The sequence below is a fragment of the Octopus bimaculoides genome, chromosome 1 (genome assembly GCF_046866305.1).
Source record: "Octopus bimaculoides isolate indiv1 chromosome 1, ASM4686630v1, whole genome shotgun sequence".
NCBI lineage: Eukaryota > Metazoa > Mollusca > Cephalopoda > Octopoda > Octopodidae > Octopus > Octopus bimaculoides.
This window is the reverse complement of record NC_142928.1, coordinates 6,903,415-6,923,414: the sequence shown is the minus strand read 5'-3', so window position 1 is coordinate 6,923,414 and position 20,000 is coordinate 6,903,415. Positions and strand designations below refer to the sequence as shown.

Below are 20,000 nucleotides of genomic sequence, written 5' to 3'. Positions count from 1 at the left end.
TTTATAATATGGATAATATTCGAGAATAGTTTTAAGAGAAATTTAGCGTCCAACCATGAAATTTGCACAGAAGACGTGTACTACAAAATTGCCATTTCTGAATATAAATGCGATCACAAATAACAACAAAATTATGATATAGATATTTATATAATAAAGACGCAGGTACACATCCGTGGGTGAGCTTTAAATGGAGCTATCCAGCACACTGAAAACATTTCAATCTAAGCTGTGTTGCGAGGAAAATTTGTATCGTCGTTAGTGGTGAAATAGCCAGAGACAAAAGATTCGCAGAACTGAAAGGCTTTCTACTTGAACAAACACTGCTCCAATTATCCAAAATGGTATGGAACGGGGTAACATAAATACCTATAGAATACTTTCGGACAATCTAGGAACGAGAAACCTAAGACCGGGTAACAGAAGCTTTTGTAGTGACACATAATCTAGGTTTGGAGTATTTTTGATGTCACTAAATCAAACATGGCGATTATCAGACAAAGTAAATATATTAATGGCTTTGATTACAGATAGAACGCTGTTTCAAAGCAAAAGACTACCGAAGAACTTAAAATAATTGTTAACAAAACAGCAACGATAAAAGCTCCGGCAGTATTTAAGTGCGGTGAGAATCGTTGTGGTTCATATCAATTTATATGTGCTGGTTAATATATTAACACAAACACGAGAATTATTTAGCAAAAATATCGCATCAAATAACAGAATTGTAAAGAAATGTATATTGGTCAAGCAGAATCTGTTACCAGAGCGCATGCCAAAAGCCCAAGCAACAAATTATGGATTGTAATGTTACATGCACCGCATTAATTTCTCATCTGGAAACATGCTGCAATATGTTATTGTAATCGTCTCCTTTTGTAAACTTTATGACTCAAGTGAATTTAAAAGAACAAAAGCAAAGAATTGTATTGAGATGATCAAAGCAGGCGCAGACACGGCTGTATAACATGCCTGCTTCACAAACACATCATTACGAGTTCAGTCCCACCGTGTGGCATCTTCGGTAAATGTTTTCGATGTACTATAGCCTCGGGGCGAATAAAGCCTTGTGAGTGGATTTGATAGACGAAAACTGAAAGCCCGTCGTATATGTATATATGTATGTATAGTTATTAAAGAGGACAACAAACTTTAAGGTAACGCAAACATCTCAAGTCATATACATTATTATTATTACTAGAAAAATTTCAAAGACTTACAGCTGTTTCTGGGATGTCCCCCGAGTATGGGATATTCCGTCACCAGAGACAAATAGAGAAAAATAGGGAAAGTGAGAAGGGTATATATTAATGAAACGATAACATAGAGGAAGGGAGTAAAGGAATAAGGAGATGAAGAGAGAAGAAAAAAGAAGAAAGTTTAACTACGAACTTTTATGCTCCTTTTCTCTTCTCTTTTTTCTTCTCTCTTCATCTCCTTATTCCTTTACTCCCTTCCTCTATGTCGTCATTTCATTAATATATACCCTTCTCATTTTCCCTATTTTTCCCAATTTCTCTCTGATGATGGCATATCCCATACTCGGAGATATCCCAGAAACAGCTGTAAGACTTTGAATTTCTTTTTCCAATAATAATGAATGTATATGACTCGAGATGTTTGCCTTGCCTTAACGTTTGTTGTCCTCTTTAACAATTATGTATCTGCTATATCGGAAATCTGCAATGGCTCCATAACTACCATCTCGGCTACAACCTTGAAGCCCCAGTAATCCGTTACAGCACTTACCCAGCGTACCTAATTGTTTAGATCACCTGTGAACTAAACCCCCTATATTGTGTGTGTGTGTGTGTGTGTGTGTGTGTGTGTGTGTGTGTGTGTGTGTGTGTGTGTGTGTGTGTGCCTCTCCCCTTAACTTAGCGGTTCGGCAAAAGACCGACAGAGAATAAGAAACAAGGTTTAAAAAATAAGTCCTGGGGTCGATTCGTTCGACTAAAATTCTTCAAAGCAGTGCCCAGTATGACCGCAGTCTACTGACTGAAACAAATAAAAGAATTAAAAAATAAATGAATCAGCCAGTTGATTTAAATATATATTGTGCTTAATTTGAGCTTTGATATATTTTCAAGTAACATTCATCCGAGAATTGTTGTACTGAAGGTATCTTATAGATTATCTCCGTTTATAGATTATCTCCCCAAGGAAACATAAAAACGTCAGCATCCGGTTGCGTGGGATTTGGTTGACTAATAGGTTATATCTGCACAATTTTACAAACTGTGAATTAGTTATCAATATGAACGTTTCACTGTGTGTGTGTGTGTGCGTGTGTGTGTGTGTGTGTGTGTGTGTGTGTGCGCGTGTCTGCGTGTCTGCGTCTGTGTGTGTCTCTGTGTGTGTCTCTGTGTGTGTCTCTGTTTGTGTATCTCTGTGTGCGTGTCTGTGTCTGTGTGTGTCTCTGTGTGTCTGTGCGTGTGTGTGTGTGCGTGTGTGTGTATCACTGTGTGTCTGTACGTCTGTGTGTATGTGTGTGTGTGTGCGTGTGTGTGTGTATGTGTGTGCAACAATAGCGGCTTCAAATTTTGGCACAAGGCCAGCAATTCGGGGACGAGGAGGTGGTGAGCCGATTACATAGACACCGGTACTCAACTGGTATTTATTTTATCGACACCGAAAGGTTGAGAGGTAATGTCGGCCACACTATAATTTGAACTCAGATTGAAAAAACAGAGGAAATGACGCTAAGGAATTTTGCAAAACTTGACGAGGCTGCTAGCCTTCGCTATGTCAAAATGGTTTTTTTGTATTCTTCTTTCCCACTTGGATCTGTTTAAATGTGGTCACAACAGTAATATGTCCATTCTGGTGAAATGAAATTTTCAGTAATTTTTTTGTATCCTCGTGCAGCTGAAGATTGCTCTGCATTTTACATTTAATGTAATGGTCGCATTATTTAAATAAATGGAGTAGCATGAAACGTGCGTACTGCAATAACCTTGAAAATCCGTGTTGCTTTTTTTTATTTATATATATATATATATATATATATATATATATATATATATATATATATATTTACATACATATACATACATACATACATACTTACATACATACATAAACAAGGATAAGCATATTTAAAATGGGTCTGCGGGAAAACTCATTTAAATGAAAGGGTTAGGAACCACTGTTGGGAATCACTGTGAAAAGGTTGGGAACCACTGCTGTTGATCAAAATTAGCATTTAAGTAATAAGACACACTTATTACCAATCGATAGCTCAAATACAATATTTACTGATTACGATGCTTCATTGAGAACTACAATGAACGGCCAATAAATCATTTTACGTCATTATCCATTGACAAGTAGCACAAACTCACACACACAAAGTCGATATTACTATTATCAATACTGACTAATTCTATTTTCCATAACGACTATACTCTACAATTTTATATATAATTGTATTCCATTGCACACTGCTTCATCTGCAGCGCGGCACTTTGGTGTAAATATATTTCCTGACCCTCTTGTTTATTATTAAGGAATTGCCCCCGAAAGTTAGATCACACTCCGCCTTTTTCAAGGACATTTACTTCCAAATGGAAATATATTGTGTAGAAGATTAACATTAAGGGGGATATTAATTAAATTAACCGACTTTATTCATTGTATTTCGCTGTTAATTATATTAAGCCTTTAATTTCATCATCTGTTGCTTAAATATGAATTCTCTCTTCCCCCATTAATATACACCATATTAGTCGTGTGTGTTTATATGTATATACACGTATATGTGTGTGTGTGTTTTACCTATAATCATATATATATATATATATATATATATATATGTATATATGTACATATATATATATATATATATATATATATATATATATATATATATATATATATATATATATATATATATATATATATATATATATATATATATGCATGTATATATATATATATATATATATATATATATATATATATACTTGTGCATCTATGTCTCTGTGCGTGCGTATGTGTGTGTGTGTTTGTGTTTGTGTGTGTGTGTGTGTGTGTGTGTGTGTGTGTGTGTGTGTGTGTACAGATATGACAGAAGTAAATAGACACGTTTAGAATTATTAAAATTTATTTAGGTCTGCAATTATGCATTCGAATTATTTATTAATTGTTATATAAATATTTAATATTTAATAGACATGCCCTTTGCATTTTTCGATGCAAGGACCCTATTAGGCATGTTACTGATCAGATGACGAATATTGTCTTCATGAATTTTTTGTCAAGTTTCATGCAGTAATCTCAAAAGATCTGGCTTTGAAAAAGCTTTCTTGTTCTTTTTATGAAGTGTCCTGTCCATTATATCCCAGAGGTGTTCAATAGGCTTCATATCTGTTGACTGGCTTAGCCATGGAAGCTTTTTGATGCCATACTCATCCAGCAAATCTTGGGCCATTTTAGTCGTGTAACAAGGAGCCCCATCTTCCATAAATAAAGACTTGTCTTTAATCATTTCCCCATTGGAGAAGTTTGGAAGGAGTCCTTTTTTGCAATATGCATTCATATTCATCTGAGTTTATGTTACCCTCACACTTCACCAGCTCTGATCAACCATTGCTCCAAATTGTTTCCCAGACTATCACAGAATAGTTGTCGTGTGCCATTGTTGGTTGCAGTCTTTTCACATCAAATTCTTGATCACAGAGTTTCCAGACCCACATTTGACCACTGTCATGAAATACAGCGATTCTGGCCTCATCGGAGAATATGACAGTGTCCCAAAATGCTAATGGCCTCCGCGCCATCTCACTGAAGTTGGCTTGAAGTTGGCTGTTCGAAGACGTGGCTTCTTTCTTGCTACTCTGCCATAGTAACCGAGTTTGTGGAGATACCTGACAGCCGTTCTGGGGCTGAAATCAACTTGCTCTGCTATGTCAGACGACCTGCAACGACGATTATCCTCCACACCTCTTTTAACAAAGAAAAGAGTCCCGTCAGAGGGTCCTGGTTGATCTGAGCTAGGTGATGTGGACTCCTTCCCCTCTCTGGTGAATTGCACAATCACCCTATTAACTGTAGAAAGCAGGATCCCAAGGTTTTCTGCGGTTCTACGTTATGTCCACCTTCAGAATGAGCCACAATACGGCCTCTTTGATATTCAAACAGTTCCAAGGTTTCCTTTGTATATGGCATGATTCGACAGTCACATATAGAACCTGGAATACAAAAAACTTCAATTAATAAAAAATATAAACATTTACAAGTAAGAATAAACAAAACGATGTTTTATGGGGTGTCTATTTATTTCTGTCATGCCTACACACACACACACACATATATATATATATATATACAGACACACAAACATGCATGCATACATACATACATACATACATACATACATAATACATACATACATACATACGTGCATATGTATACAGCTGGATGTGAAAATAGTAGAGAAGTAAAACTAGGACTTTTCAATTAAAGAAGGGATTTCATAAAATGATTTAAAATGTTATATAAAGAAAATATTACCGGTTTCAATAATGAATGCCATCTTGTCAAATAGTAAAAATTTGACGTGAAAACAGTTTATCTTCTGTCCGGGGATCAAAAACATGTATAAAAATCTGATTTGTATAAATCTCTAATCTTTTTTCAATTATATATATATATATATATATATATATATATATATATATATATATATATATATATATATATATATATATATATATATATATATATATAGAGAGAGAGAGAGAGAGAGAGAGAGATAGTACTTTTTTTAACCCGTAATTATTGATAGTTAAAGTTGGTACACAGATGCAGATGATGTTTACAATATACTTCAAGATGTGGGTTCTCTCCCTTTCTGTACAACGACACAGTGTAAAGACTGAGAATTGTTCTCTATCATCGTAGCACATAATATTAGTTAATATTCCGATATGTTCTATAATACATTATAGTATTAAAACAATATACTATTAATACACAATTAATTTAGCAAAATATAAAGACTCAAATATTAACAGAAAAGCACTCAATATTATAAGTTATATAAGATATAAGTTAGAAGTAATGTAACCTTCTAAGGGATAGATGTACCCAAAGATACTCCTGGTATTACCTCAGTATGTATTGTCCTTGTTATAAGGTATACGGTAGTAGATAATTTAAAAGGTAAACCGTGGTTTAATATATATATAAACGATAAGAAATAGATAGATAGATATACAGGTAGATAGATATATATAGATAGATAGATAGATAGATAGACAGACAGACAGTCAGTCAGACAGACAGACAGAAAGACAGACAGACAGACAGATAGATAGATAGATAGATAGATAGATAGATAGATACATTTCTTTTATTAACCACACAGGGCTCAACAAAGATGGGACAGATACAATGTAGAGCTTTTCTTTTGGGGAGGGGGAAGGAAAAAAAAGGGGGGGTGTCGATCAAAAGGGATCGTAGGAAGGGGAAAAGGGGGAGTTCGATCAAAAGGGATCGAGAAAAAAAAAGCGATCAATAGGGATCGCGTATCACACAGTAATGTTCTCGTGTAAAAAGAGGGGGAGGACAGTTTAGGTTTAGCCGTGGAAAGAAAAGCCTACGGAAAAGACCACGGTAGCCTTGGTCAATATTGTCATTACAGAAACTATAACAGTAAGTGACTCTCTTTTGCCTTTTTGTTTTTTGTCTGGATTTCTTTTTACTCTTTTATAGTGTTATGCTCAAGGTGGCTCCGTCATTCACACGTGCCATCCTTGCTACATTCACCCATCTTTTTTTGACGCATTCACTAGACAAGACTTCCCTTTCTACTCTCACCTTCCTCTTCAGATGATACTTGAAGAAGTTGATGAGAGATTGCCCAGAGAGGAAAGTCTTTGTCTCTAGACCTTTCAGACGCGTCCACCATACACATTCTTTCGCCATAGCCACAAGTACGATGAAAATAGCTCTTCCTTCCCGTTTAAAAGAAGAAGGCGCGACAATATTCACGATAGACTCGGCTGATAGACCGACTCGTCCCACACGCGATAGCAGTTGTTCGACGTAAGCCCACAGCTCGGAAATGGTGGGACACTGTACGAGTGCGTGCAGAACGGTTTCGTCGCTCCGCCTGCATCTCGGACAGGTCGGCCCCGTGTTTCTCGAGCCATGCCTGTAGAGCTTATCCCAAACGGGTAGAGCTTCTCGATAGCACTGCCAGGCCAGAGATCTCTGGAAGTTGTCCATAGGTCCCGGCCCGAAGGTCGTCTTAAACAGGCGGGTCAGGTATTCCTCGTCGACGCCCAGGTTCGCCCCGAGATCGTCGTCGTACCTTCCCTCCACTAATCCACTATAGAATGCGTTAGTTGTGATGCAGTCGCTCAAGATTGACCCGGTGTGCTGGAGTTGCCGGAGAGCAACGCGACACTCGCGGTGCCATTCGCCCTTCCTCGGCCTCTTCTTGATCCATAACTGCAGTTCGGTCATGGAGACGAGCTGCGGGAAAGCGCGCCGCACAAACGGCGACCACACCTGTTCACTGTTGTCTACGTAGAGCCGGAGATGTCGCAGTCTCAGCGCGTGTCTGCGCATCATCAACCACGGCATGCCCAGTCCTCCTTTTAACGGGTGTTGGCAGCAAACGGATCGCCTAACCATCGGAACGCTTAAAAAGATAGATAGATAGATAGATAGATAGATAGATAGATAGATAGATAGATAGATAGATAGATAGATAGATAGATAGATAGATAGACAAAAAGATAGATAGATAGTGCCTTTCGTAGAACAATGAACATTCGCTCATTTTTGGATACCACTAATTTCTTATAAATGTTTAATTAGAAGTGATGAATACCTTTCTTAATGTGTTTAACGACTTATTCATAATTACGTTGAATTTATTGATCATTTTTTTCTTTTTTTTTTTTTTCATATTTCCCTCTTCTAATTTGCTTCAAAAGCTCCAATTCAAAAGTTCCATTACTATATTTTGCGGTGAGCAATTTTAGTAATAAAACCGAATTTGTAACCAGATCAAAGAGGTCTTTCTCGCTATCTCAGTAATTCAATTATTCCCTTCACAAGTGTTTGACTTTATTTTGATGTAGCCTGCTTATAGCTCTTTCTTCTAAAAAATTTTAAAATGGCTATATTTTTACTCAAAAAATCTAACGGAATCTGATTCTTGATTCTCAAATATACTGGAGCAATAAAAGAACCAGAGAGACGCTAGGATAGACAACGCAGAGGTGTGGGGTACGTCAGAAAAGGACCCTGGAGTTTGTAGATAATAGATATTTTCAGCTGAATTTACAAAACTATAAACTTCGACTTTACAGGCAATCACTGAAGTGAATTAGCCATTATTGAAATACAGATATGCACACACGTACCTGTATGTGTATATATATATATATGTGTGTGTGTGTATGTATGTGTGTGTGTGTGTGTGTGTGTGTGTGCGTGCGTGCGTGTGTGTGTGTGTGAAATTAATGGAATGACAAGGGAACAGAAATTACATAATCGACTTCATTAGCTTGTAGCTGTATCTGCTATAAGATGAAATGCACATAGAACAGAGTGCGTGTGCGTGACCTAATACTATCGAGGGTTGTTCCAATGTATGCATGTATATACATATATATATATATATATATATATATATATATGTATATATATATATATATATATATATATATATATATATATATATATATATATATATATATATATATATATACACATATATATATATACATACACAGATATATATATATATCTGTACGCATGTATATGTATGTGTGTATCCACACATATATATATGTATATATAGATGTCTGTGTGTACATATATATATATATGTGCGTGTGTGTGTGTGTGTGTGTGTACGACAGGCTTCTTTCAGTTTCCGTCTACCAAATTCACTTAGAAGGATTTGGTCGGCCAGAATGTACAGAAGACATTTGTCCAAGGTGCCACGCAGTAGCATTGATCCCGGGACCATGTGGTTGGGAAGTAAGCTTCTTAGCACACAGCCACGCCTACCAAAATGTTTTCCTCTCTCCTGTTTATACACACATACACATGCGCACGCATGCGCACGCATGCGCACACATTCTCCTGCAGTCATTTAAACTGAACTGAGGACCTCATGGTCATGTGGATGCGACTATAGCTAACCTGGACTCTGCACAATTCAAATTGTTCGTAACTTTCTACATGCCGCCATCTTGTCTGGACATAGAATCATTGGCTAACATTTATTTTCTTGTATTTCTCTATCATTTTTTTTTATTCTTTCCGTTTTTCAACTCCGTCACTTGGAACCAAAACCCAACGACGTTGCGGTGTGTGAAACCAAACAAATGCATGTGGAATAACATATGCGTGAATAATGGGGAGTCTTGGCATGTTTTTGTCTCTGAACATTGCGATGGGTATTGTTTAATTAAGAAAGTACATGCTTAATCAAAGAATTTCTACTCATATTACACAGGAAATTCCTCGACACAAATGAATGGCGTTATAACGTCAATACTTCCTATCGCCCCTTCTCCTTTTTCTCTCTCTCTCTTTCTCTCTTCTCGTGCCTCTTCCTCCATCTATCTCTCTCCCTCTTTCTCAGCTTCTCTCTCTCTCTCTCTCTTTCTCTTTGTCTTTGTCTTATTGTTTCTCCTTGCCATTGAAACAAACACAACTATGGTACATACGTCTCTGTATAACGTACAGGAAATTGCTGAAGCAGAAGCAATAGAACAGGCGCTGAATGTGATGACAGATATCTTCACATGAACAGATGTAGGCATTTATGAATGTACGGATCATTTACACACATCTGTCTGTCTACCTATCAATCTATCAATCTATCTATCTATCTATCTATCTATCTATCTATCTATCTATCTATCTATTTATCTATCTATCTATCTGTCCGTATATCTATATGAATATCTATCTCTTTATCTGTGTGTGTGTGTGTGCATATATATATATATATATATATATATATATATATATATATATATATATATATATATATATATATATATATATATATATACATATATATATATATATATATATATATATATATATATATATATATATATATATATATATATATTCTTATCTTCTGCTCATGCTGTTTCTCTTCCACTTTGTTTAAAATGCGTTAATTGTATTCTTGTATGTTTTATCGATATTTATATTTTTGCAGGTCTGCATGCGTATATGTGTGTGCGTGTGTACATGTATACAGGTGCACAACACACGCATACACGCAACACAGTTAGAGGGAGAGAGAGAGGGGGGAGAGTTGTAGAATTTTTCATTTTCGTATTCTGTGCTAACACAAACAGCATCTCTATATTTAAAGTAGGTTGAGCCCCTTCTACGTTAATGTATCTGACATAAAATAGGTTTACTTTCAAATAGAAGTTTCCTTCGACAGAGAGTCGACTAAAACCTCTCCTTATTCTTTTTTCATTTAATAGTTTTAGTCGTAGGACTACGGCCATACCGGAGCCCTGTCGTAATTTATTTTCTATCAGTTCTGTTGTCACCTTATGGCTGAAAGCTTGGTCTATGATTGAGTTTGTAGCAACTGATCTTCCCCGAGTGTGTCCTTGAATGCTTGGATGGTTCGATATCGTCCTTATGAGTGGCTCCAATGTCTTTTTTTTTCAGTAGAGATTCCTTTTATATTTCTGATGTCTTTAAGTAGGCAGTTGAACAACTGAGGACCTCTAAATATTAGCCTGGTACAATAGAGTGTTTTTCGAAGGTGATACATTTGGAAGCCAGTTTACGGATATGTGGAGAGGCCATGATTAGTCAATGCATCGAATGTATCACATATCTGTCTCGCTGAACAAATATACTTATTAACATGTGTACATACGTTAATGTGTGGAGGTATAGGCGTATGCGTACGTAGGAACATACAAAATCGTGTGTGTGTGTGTGTGTGTGTGTGTGTGTGTGTGTGTGTGTGTGTGCGTGTGTGTGTGTGTGTGTGTGTGTGTGTGTTGAATCATTGGTATAACCTTGATGTTCTGGTGATATGATGAGTGTAGGCGGAAACTGAAAGAAGCCTGTCGTATATGTGCATCTGTGTGTTTTCTGTTTCTGTGTCACCCCCACCATCACTTGACAACCGAGTTTGGTGTGTTTACGTCCCCGTAACTTAGCGTTTCGGCAAAACAACACCGAAAAATAAGTCCTGGGATCGATTTGCGCGACTAAAGGTGGTACACCAGCATGGCCGCTGTCAAATGACTGAAACAAGTAAAAGAATAAAAGAGTAGAACAATACTCGTGTATTAAAATGAGATTAAAATTTGATTTAAAAAATTGAATTAAAAACTTAAAATTTAAAATAAAAATAAAGAAATAAAAATAAAGAAATAGACAAATTTTCACAGAAGATGAAGATAATTCTACGTTGCCTCTCTGGTGTAATACATACGAAGTATTTGATTAGTTGAAGAGGATGCCAAACAAAACTGAATACCCTGTCTTCCAGTTTGACATCAGAGATTATTAAATGTCAATAACAAATCCTATCTATGTACAACGAGCACAAATACACACACACACACGCACACACAGATATATATATATATACATATATATATATCAAATGTTGTTGGCTTTTTCCGTTTATGTGAATGTATTTTCCTTTCACACCACACCTTTTAACGTATCAACGCCTCCTTTTTTTTCCATTTCTCATTGTTTCATCTCTCGCTCATTAAATCTTCTTCCTCCTCCTCCTACCGCCTCTCTCTCATTCTCTCTTTCATTTCTCTCTCCCTCTCCCCTCTCTCTCTCCCTCTACACACTTATGAACCCTTTTCATACACTTCACCTTTATTTTTTTAGCCATACTTCTCACTTTCCCTACAATGATCCCTACCCATTTTCCTCTTACCGCCTTAACTTCTCACTCACCTTCATAATCCTCGTATCGCCCTTTGTCCCTTTTACCGATGCTAACCATTCCTTCACTCAGAGATAGTCTTCCACCCACAAGGAATTGGTATCACATTGCCACCAACATAATGTTTGTTAGGTTCGTGTTTTTGTTCCCCCACACACCTCCACCTTTAATATGTATATTTATCTAACGGAGGCTCTGATCACGCTTGGTAGGACGCATCTGGAAGAATTTGCAGAGACATTTCAAAACAATCACGTAATGGTAATCCACCATTCCTTCGTGTGACGATGATTCTCAGTTCTTGGTGGACAGGATTCCACAAATACTTCATCTGTTCAATATATTGAACGTAGAATATGCAAAATAAATATTTATAAATTCCTGTTTGCGCAGAGAATCCATCGAACGAGATCTAAATATACAATGTAATATGTAGGTATGTGAGTGTGTGCCAGTGCCTGTAGATATATATATATATATATATGTGTGTGTGTGTGTGTGTGTGTGTGTGTGTGTGTGTGTGTGTATGTGTGTGTGTGTGTGTGTGTGTGTGTGTGTGTGTAGATATATAGATATATATATTTATATATATATATATATATATATATATATATATATATATATATATATATATATATATATATATATATATATATAGAATACTGAAACGTGTATGTATGTATATGCGTATATATATATATATATATATATATATATATATATATATAAAGAAACATTGATTATAAAAGAAACATTAAATTTGAGTCAACGGCTTTATATATAACACTATACCTCAAACATTTAATCGCATATAAATATCATCATAGTTCTTAAACTCATAAAAAAAATTTTAAATATACATAAAAACACAGAAAGTAAAACTATATATTCGAAGAATAAAATACAAATAGAACGGCCTATCAAAAGGTAAATATAAACGACTAAAAATTCGTAAATTACCAAACTAATAGATAAAGATAAAGTAAATGTCCAACGATTAAAAATTTTTATCAAACGATTAAAAAGACAAATATTATTTCTTGTTGTATATATATATATATATATATATATATATATATATATATATATATATATATATATATATATATATATATAATATATAATTCTTATTTATATTTGTAAATCATATGTCCTACATTTTTGAGTGTATGAATGGGCTATTCCGCGTCGGATGTGATATTTGATCACTTTATCGAATGTTTGGGTGTCGGTTTGGTATCTAGAATGGGATAGCATACTTCGTGGGTAGTTAGAAGCTCTCTAACTTTGGTTGATAATCTACCTAGGAGAATGAAATCTCCGAAATCAAGCCTGAGGCCTAGGAAGCTCCTGATTTTGTCAATTTTCTAGTCACGCCGGAGAAAGTCTTCTTGAGCCGATAGGTGGGGGTAACGCAGTGCAAGTTACACTCACTGAAAATTATTCATCTGCACAGGTACTTCTTGTACACCAAATCTTGGTAAAATCATTGAATTGGTTGGTTGACAGAAACCTAAAAATCACTTGTAACCATTTATATATATATATACACACACACACACATATATATATATATATATATATATATATATATATATATATATATATATATATATATATATATATATATATATGTATATATATATATATATATATATATGTATATATATATATATATATATATACTATCTTATTAGAGCTGACTAAACTATCACAAACTGTTACTCAAAGTTTCATCAGACAGTTATGATAAGTGTTGAATTGTGGATTCGACTCTGGCTAGGGTTAGCTCATCATTTTTCGGTATTTAACAATTGTCGCTTCAAATCGGAGAATATATATTATTATGCAGTTATATATATATATATATATATATATATATATATATATATATATATATACATGTGTGTTTGTAGTGCAGGTATGTACGCCTATATTTATTTAAATGTATCTCTATGTATGCGTGATTATGCCTTTTTATGCATGTATCATTGACGCTACTGTGTTTTATTTATATTTTATTTATTATGAACCTTCGCATAACATTTTGAAAATTATTGTCGTATCCTGTGGTATTTTCATGGACGTATCCTGAGAGAAATGTATTTTCTTCTATAACTTTACATGAAGAGAAACTTTACGAGACAAACACACACACATACAAAAGTATGTGTGTGTGTTTGTGTATAGATAGATAGATGCATATAAATGTTTATGTATATAGATACATCTACGTGCATATGTAAGTATATACTAGTATATATACAGATATGACGCATGTGTGTATATGTGTGCTTATGTTTGAGTGTGTGGGTCTGCGTTTGTGTAGCACTAAATATATGACGCAAGTGCTGACAGTTTCGTGAGTTGCATTTATGAAAAGTTTGTCTCGTAAAGTTTCTCTTCATGTAAAGTTATAGAAGAAAATACATTTCTCTCAGGATACGTCCATGAAAATACCACAGGATACGACAATAATTTTCAAAATGTTATGCGAAGGTTCATAATAAATAAAATATAAATAAAACACAGTAGCGTCAATGATACATGCATAAAAAGGCATAATCACGCATACATAGAGATACATTTAAATAAATATAGGCGTACATACCTGCACTACAAACACACATGTATATATATATATATATATATATATATATATATAACTGCATAATAATATATATTCTCCGATTTGAAACGACAATTGTTAAATACCGAAAAATGATGAGCTAACCCTAGCCAGAGTCGAATCCACAGTTCAACACTTACATGGATCCTTGCGCAGCCGACTGGTCTAAATGCTCACCCATCAATTCCAGCCAAAGTTAATGAATATATACTTAAACTGTCTAATACTATATTAAATATTTGCAAACAAGCCACAAAGTCTTTGTAAGTTACGGAGCGGAAGCTACTATGGATGTGCAAGGAGCAATGTTAGCGTTGATTTGTGGTTTCGATTCTGCCTGAGGTTAGCTCATCATTTTTCACTCATTTGTTTGTATTTAAAAATTGTTGCTTCAAATCGGAGAATATATATTATCATGATATATATATATATATATATATATATATATATATATATATATATATATATATATATATCAAGGTTTTTAACTTTTAAATTCGTATATTTAAAAGAAATAGAGACTTCAAACTCGATATATCCCAGATCGATTTATTTACCACTCTATGTCAACATATATGTATGTATGTATATATGTATGTATATATGTATGTATGTATGCATGTATGTATATATGGTGGTTGTCTACTTATGCAGAATCTGACCACCTCCTGTATCTTTACCTTAGATCCATCATGGCGTCTGAGAGAGAGAGAGAGGGGGGAGAGAAAGAAAGAGAGACAGACAGATACACTGACTGACAGACACACAGACAGACAGACAGACAGACAGACAGATAGATAGAAAGATAGAGATTATACGTTACACATATGCAAATACCTTTAAATATAAGTATTTAAAGACAAAGATATGCATGCACATGTGCACGTATGTATGCACACGCACACATACACACGCGAACAAGCACATGCTCACACACGCGTGAAAACACGTCACACACACACACATACACACACACACATACACACACACGTGTGTGGTGGGAAGGGTTTGGCTGGGCGTGTATGTATATAAATATACATATGTTTGCACGCACTTAAATATATATTGTTGACAGTCCATCATCGGACTTTGATGTGTTTTAGTAAAGACATTGTTTGAAAAAGAAGTTAATAACGTTTGTTGTTTGTATGCTTTTATAAGTTGACAACGATTCACCTTTTTTTTTTCTATTTCTATTAAGTGGTCTGGAATAATTCAGAAGATATCATTAATTCTTTGTGTGTCTAGTAATCGAGATTTTTGCTGCGACGTCTTTCATTCTGTTGATACAATTTGTAGCGAAATTTAACCTCAAAATGAAATATAAAACTCGCATGCTCCAATAATGTACAAAGTGACCATCTACATTTAATTCGATGTAACCATTGGATAGACAGCAGTTGACTGATGTTTAAGAGTAACAACTAGATATGCCGTAAACAGCGTGGATGAGAGGGACGAAATTGATTAAACAATTTCAAAGATTATGAGGAGTATTATTCTGTTATTGAACTAAATCGATATTTACAAGTTGATCAAAGCATTTCGTAAAATCTTCTCAAATTCCTAGTTACACTCACACGATGATGGAACGCGAGTGTCGTCGGTTCCAATGTTAACTAAATGCGAGTCGAAATACACTAACGCTGACTGTTACACACATCGGATTAGATTTGGTGCGAAACATTCAACAAACTAATAATGAGTTACAAAAATCTCATATTTTATGTCTGGAATAACAGAAAGAATGATACGTTAATACAGTAGATGATACACGTATGCATGAGGGATATCTGCCTTGTTCGCAATGTAGAAAGATGACTGATTTGTAAAATTTGTAGGCTTTAAATTTTCTTTCATTTCTGTTTGGAATACTTTTTTGATCTGCAGTCGTGTAATGGAGATGTTTGCAGAAATGTGGTAACCCTCAATGGTGCAAAGGTTATAGGGGTATTATTTTATTTAAACGGATTAGCTTCAGATAGCATGCTGGGTTTAAAATATATTGTTGAATCTATTCCTTAACAACCAGATGTATGAAGTAAAAAAGTTTGCTTGTTTCAATTGTGTTTTTTAGAGAAATGCACGTGCGAATTAATTATTGTTTAAATGGATTTGCAGCCATTCCGAGTTGTAGCTGGTAGGAACTAAACCGTTCTATGAAATAGTTTAAATGACACAGTAAGATATTAAAGAACGCATATTATAAAGGAAATACTGCACCGACTTGTATTTTGTTGGTTAATGGTTTCATTATGTTTGCGAACCTTATATATTAATATACTAAATTTCAGATACAGTTTTAAGTACAGGGTGTCCACAAGGTCTGGGCACACGAAGTAAATAAAATCATAGTATAAACAATTAAATATTAGAAATAATAATTTCTTAAAGTATGTGTTAATCCCCATGGACCCAGACTTTATGAACACCCTGTAGTTGAATACGAATGTTTTATAGAATGCTTATTAAATATTTGATTATATATATGGTCTAATGAGAAATGATTCATAAGAGCCAATGTTACTGTGACAATAATATTAATCGGATGTAAGTACCAGTAAAATTATTTGATATTTGAATATATTTTGAAATAATATATAGGAGTAATCCAGAATATGCTTACCATCATTTTTTCGAAAATCGCCTCATATTCATAAAGAAAACGGTTGTTCGAACTTCACGTTTTCCAATTAAAGTATTGTGTATGTGTGTGTATGTGTATGTGTGCGTGTCTGCGTGCGTGTGTGTGTATGGGCGTGCGCTTGTGCATGTATGTGTGTGTTCGTGTATGTGTTCGTATGTGTGTGCGTGCGTATGTTTGTGTGTGCATGTGTGTGTGTATGTGTGTGCGTGTTCCCTAGCTTCAAAAATGAAAGCTTTATAAACTCTATATATCTTCACATGGATAGATACATATTACCTAACTGAACTGTCGCCGACGCTTTTCTGGACATCAAAAAGTTTGTGTATCTTGGCAGCATCTTGTCAAAGATGGGTGCAACAAAGGAGGATGTGAGGTCCAGCACCGACAAGATGTATTCAATAGTCTTCAACCAGTTTGGAACTTCGAAGCCATCTCCCTCAACTTAAACAATGTGAAGGCCGTTCTTCTTTAAGGGTCACCGAAACTTGGAGGGTCACCGAAAGGGCAAAAAGAGTTAGCTACAGACTTTCTTCAGCAAACGTCTGTGCAACATCCTCGAGATCATTTTCTTCTTTCTATTCTTTTATCCTGTCCCCTTTTATTTTTGTCTTTTTAAATTCCCCTTTCAACCTCTTTTTCCTTTTATTGCCTCCATTGTGTATTGTAAACGAAAACTGGGACTGAAACAATTTGGGATTTTCCGTGGACACACAGAGATTACGACGCTTCATCGCTTCCAAAATTGCGACCGGTAGTGTCAGCAGACATCTTGATACGACTTGCCTAAAAGTTTTTTCAATAGAGTGGAGGCGCTACATCGAGGCGCCACATCGAGGCGCTACATCTAGGCGCTACGTCGAGGCGCTACATCGAGACGCTACGCCGAGGCACTACATCAAGGCACCAGATCGTGGCGCTACATCGAGGCACTACATAGAGGCGCCACATTGAGGCGCTATATAGAGGCGTCACATTGAGGCGCTTCATCGAGGCGCTTCATTGAGGCGTTACAACGAGGCGCTACATCGAGGCTGGTACAGACGTTGCGGACATTACGTATGGTATTTCAAGTCATTCTTTTGATACTCAGTGATTGGCTACCAACGACACGAGTAGACAGACATCAGATACAGGTAGGTATGTGTGTGTGTGTGTGTGTGTGTGTGTGTGTGTGTGTGTGTGTGTGTGTGTGTGTGTGTGTGTGTGTGTGTACATGATCAGACAGAAGATAGATTTGAGTTATGTATAGAAATCGATTTAATTTCCCTCTAAAACATTCTACAGTTGTACAAGAAACACATTAACGTTTCACCTCTAACTTCTCACAGCACTTGTTCTAATTCCGTAATATAGCATCGAGGCTAAAGTTGCAGTTATTGCCTGCTGATATGTCTGTCTGTCTGTCTATCCATCTATCTATCTATCTATCTATCTATCTATCTATCTATCTATCTATCTATCTATCTATCTATCCATCTATCTATCTATCCATCTATCTATCCATCTATCTATCCATCTATCTATCTATCTATCTATCTATCTATCTATCTATCTCTTTATCTAGCTATCATTCATTCTTTCTGTTTTTCAAGACCTTTCTCTACGCACAAGTTTAGAGACAAAGAATTAGACACACAGATAGCAATGTGTGTGTGTATGTGTGTGTGTGTGTGTAATATATCTATATATGCAATTGTACATATACATTCGATTACTCTTATACACACATAAAATACAAATCTGCAAACAGAGAGACAGACAAATGCACAGGATATAAAAACCACACAAGGAAACATCGAACGACAAGAATATTGACGCATGCACGCGCGTACGCGCACACACACATACGTACGCGCACGCACACACACTCACACACTCGCACACTCGCTTACACACACACACACACACACACACACAAACTTCAATTTCGTAAATATAAAAAAACTATCCGAAAATGAAAAGACCAAATCCATGTCCTCTTCTTCCCTCTCACACTTCTCCTCTGTCTGTCCGTCTCCTGTCTCCCCTTCTCTCTTTCCCTGCCCCTCTCTCTCTCTCTATTTATCTACTTATCTATCCATCTATGTATATATGTCTGTCTGTCTGTGTATGTGTTTATAAGTGTATGTGTATGTACGTATGTATGTCACTCTCTGTCTCCAAGTTTCTCTTTCTCTCTCCCTCTATTTATCTACCTAACTATGAGCATATATGTGTGTGTGTGTGTGCGTGTCAGAGAGAGAGCGAGAGAGAGAGAGTATGTGTGCGTGTGTATGGGTGTGTGTCTGTAGGTGTATATGTGTGTGTATGTATTTATGTATGTGTCTATGTGTGGATGGATGTATTTGTGTCTTCATGTTTCTGACATTCCCTCTTTTTCTCTGCCTCTGCCTCCCTCCTTCTCTCTTTCTATCTCTCTCTCTCTCTCTCTCTCTCTCTCTCTTTCTTTCTAATTCTTTCTCTCTTTTTCTCTCTCACACTTGGATCACTCGTTTTCACACTGCAAAATAACACCCACATATCACAGCAAAAATATTTAGAAAAATACACACACGCACACTCATACACACACACACACACACACACAAACAAACATACACACACACACACGTTCACACACACGCATTCACACACAGTATAAAACTCATACCAACACACACACACATTCACACAAACATACACATACACACATGTTCACACACACACACACACATTCACACATACACAGTATAAAACTCATACCAACACACATATTCACACAAACATACACACACACACGTTCACACACACATTCA

General features: G+C 35.6%; 1 long non-coding RNA gene across 1 annotated transcript in view; it reads right to left on the bottom strand.

Annotated features, from left to right (window-relative positions):
- Positions 1-4,121: 4,121 nt before the first annotated feature.
- LOC149137446 (uncharacterized) overlaps positions 4,122-20,000 on the bottom strand; it is a 51,229-nt gene continuing 35,350 nt past the window's right edge. The window contains exon 2 of the long non-coding RNA XR_016240895.1: positions 4,122-5,192. This is a non-coding gene — a long non-coding RNA (uncharacterized LOC149137446). The remainder of the gene's footprint in view (positions 5,193-20,000) is intronic.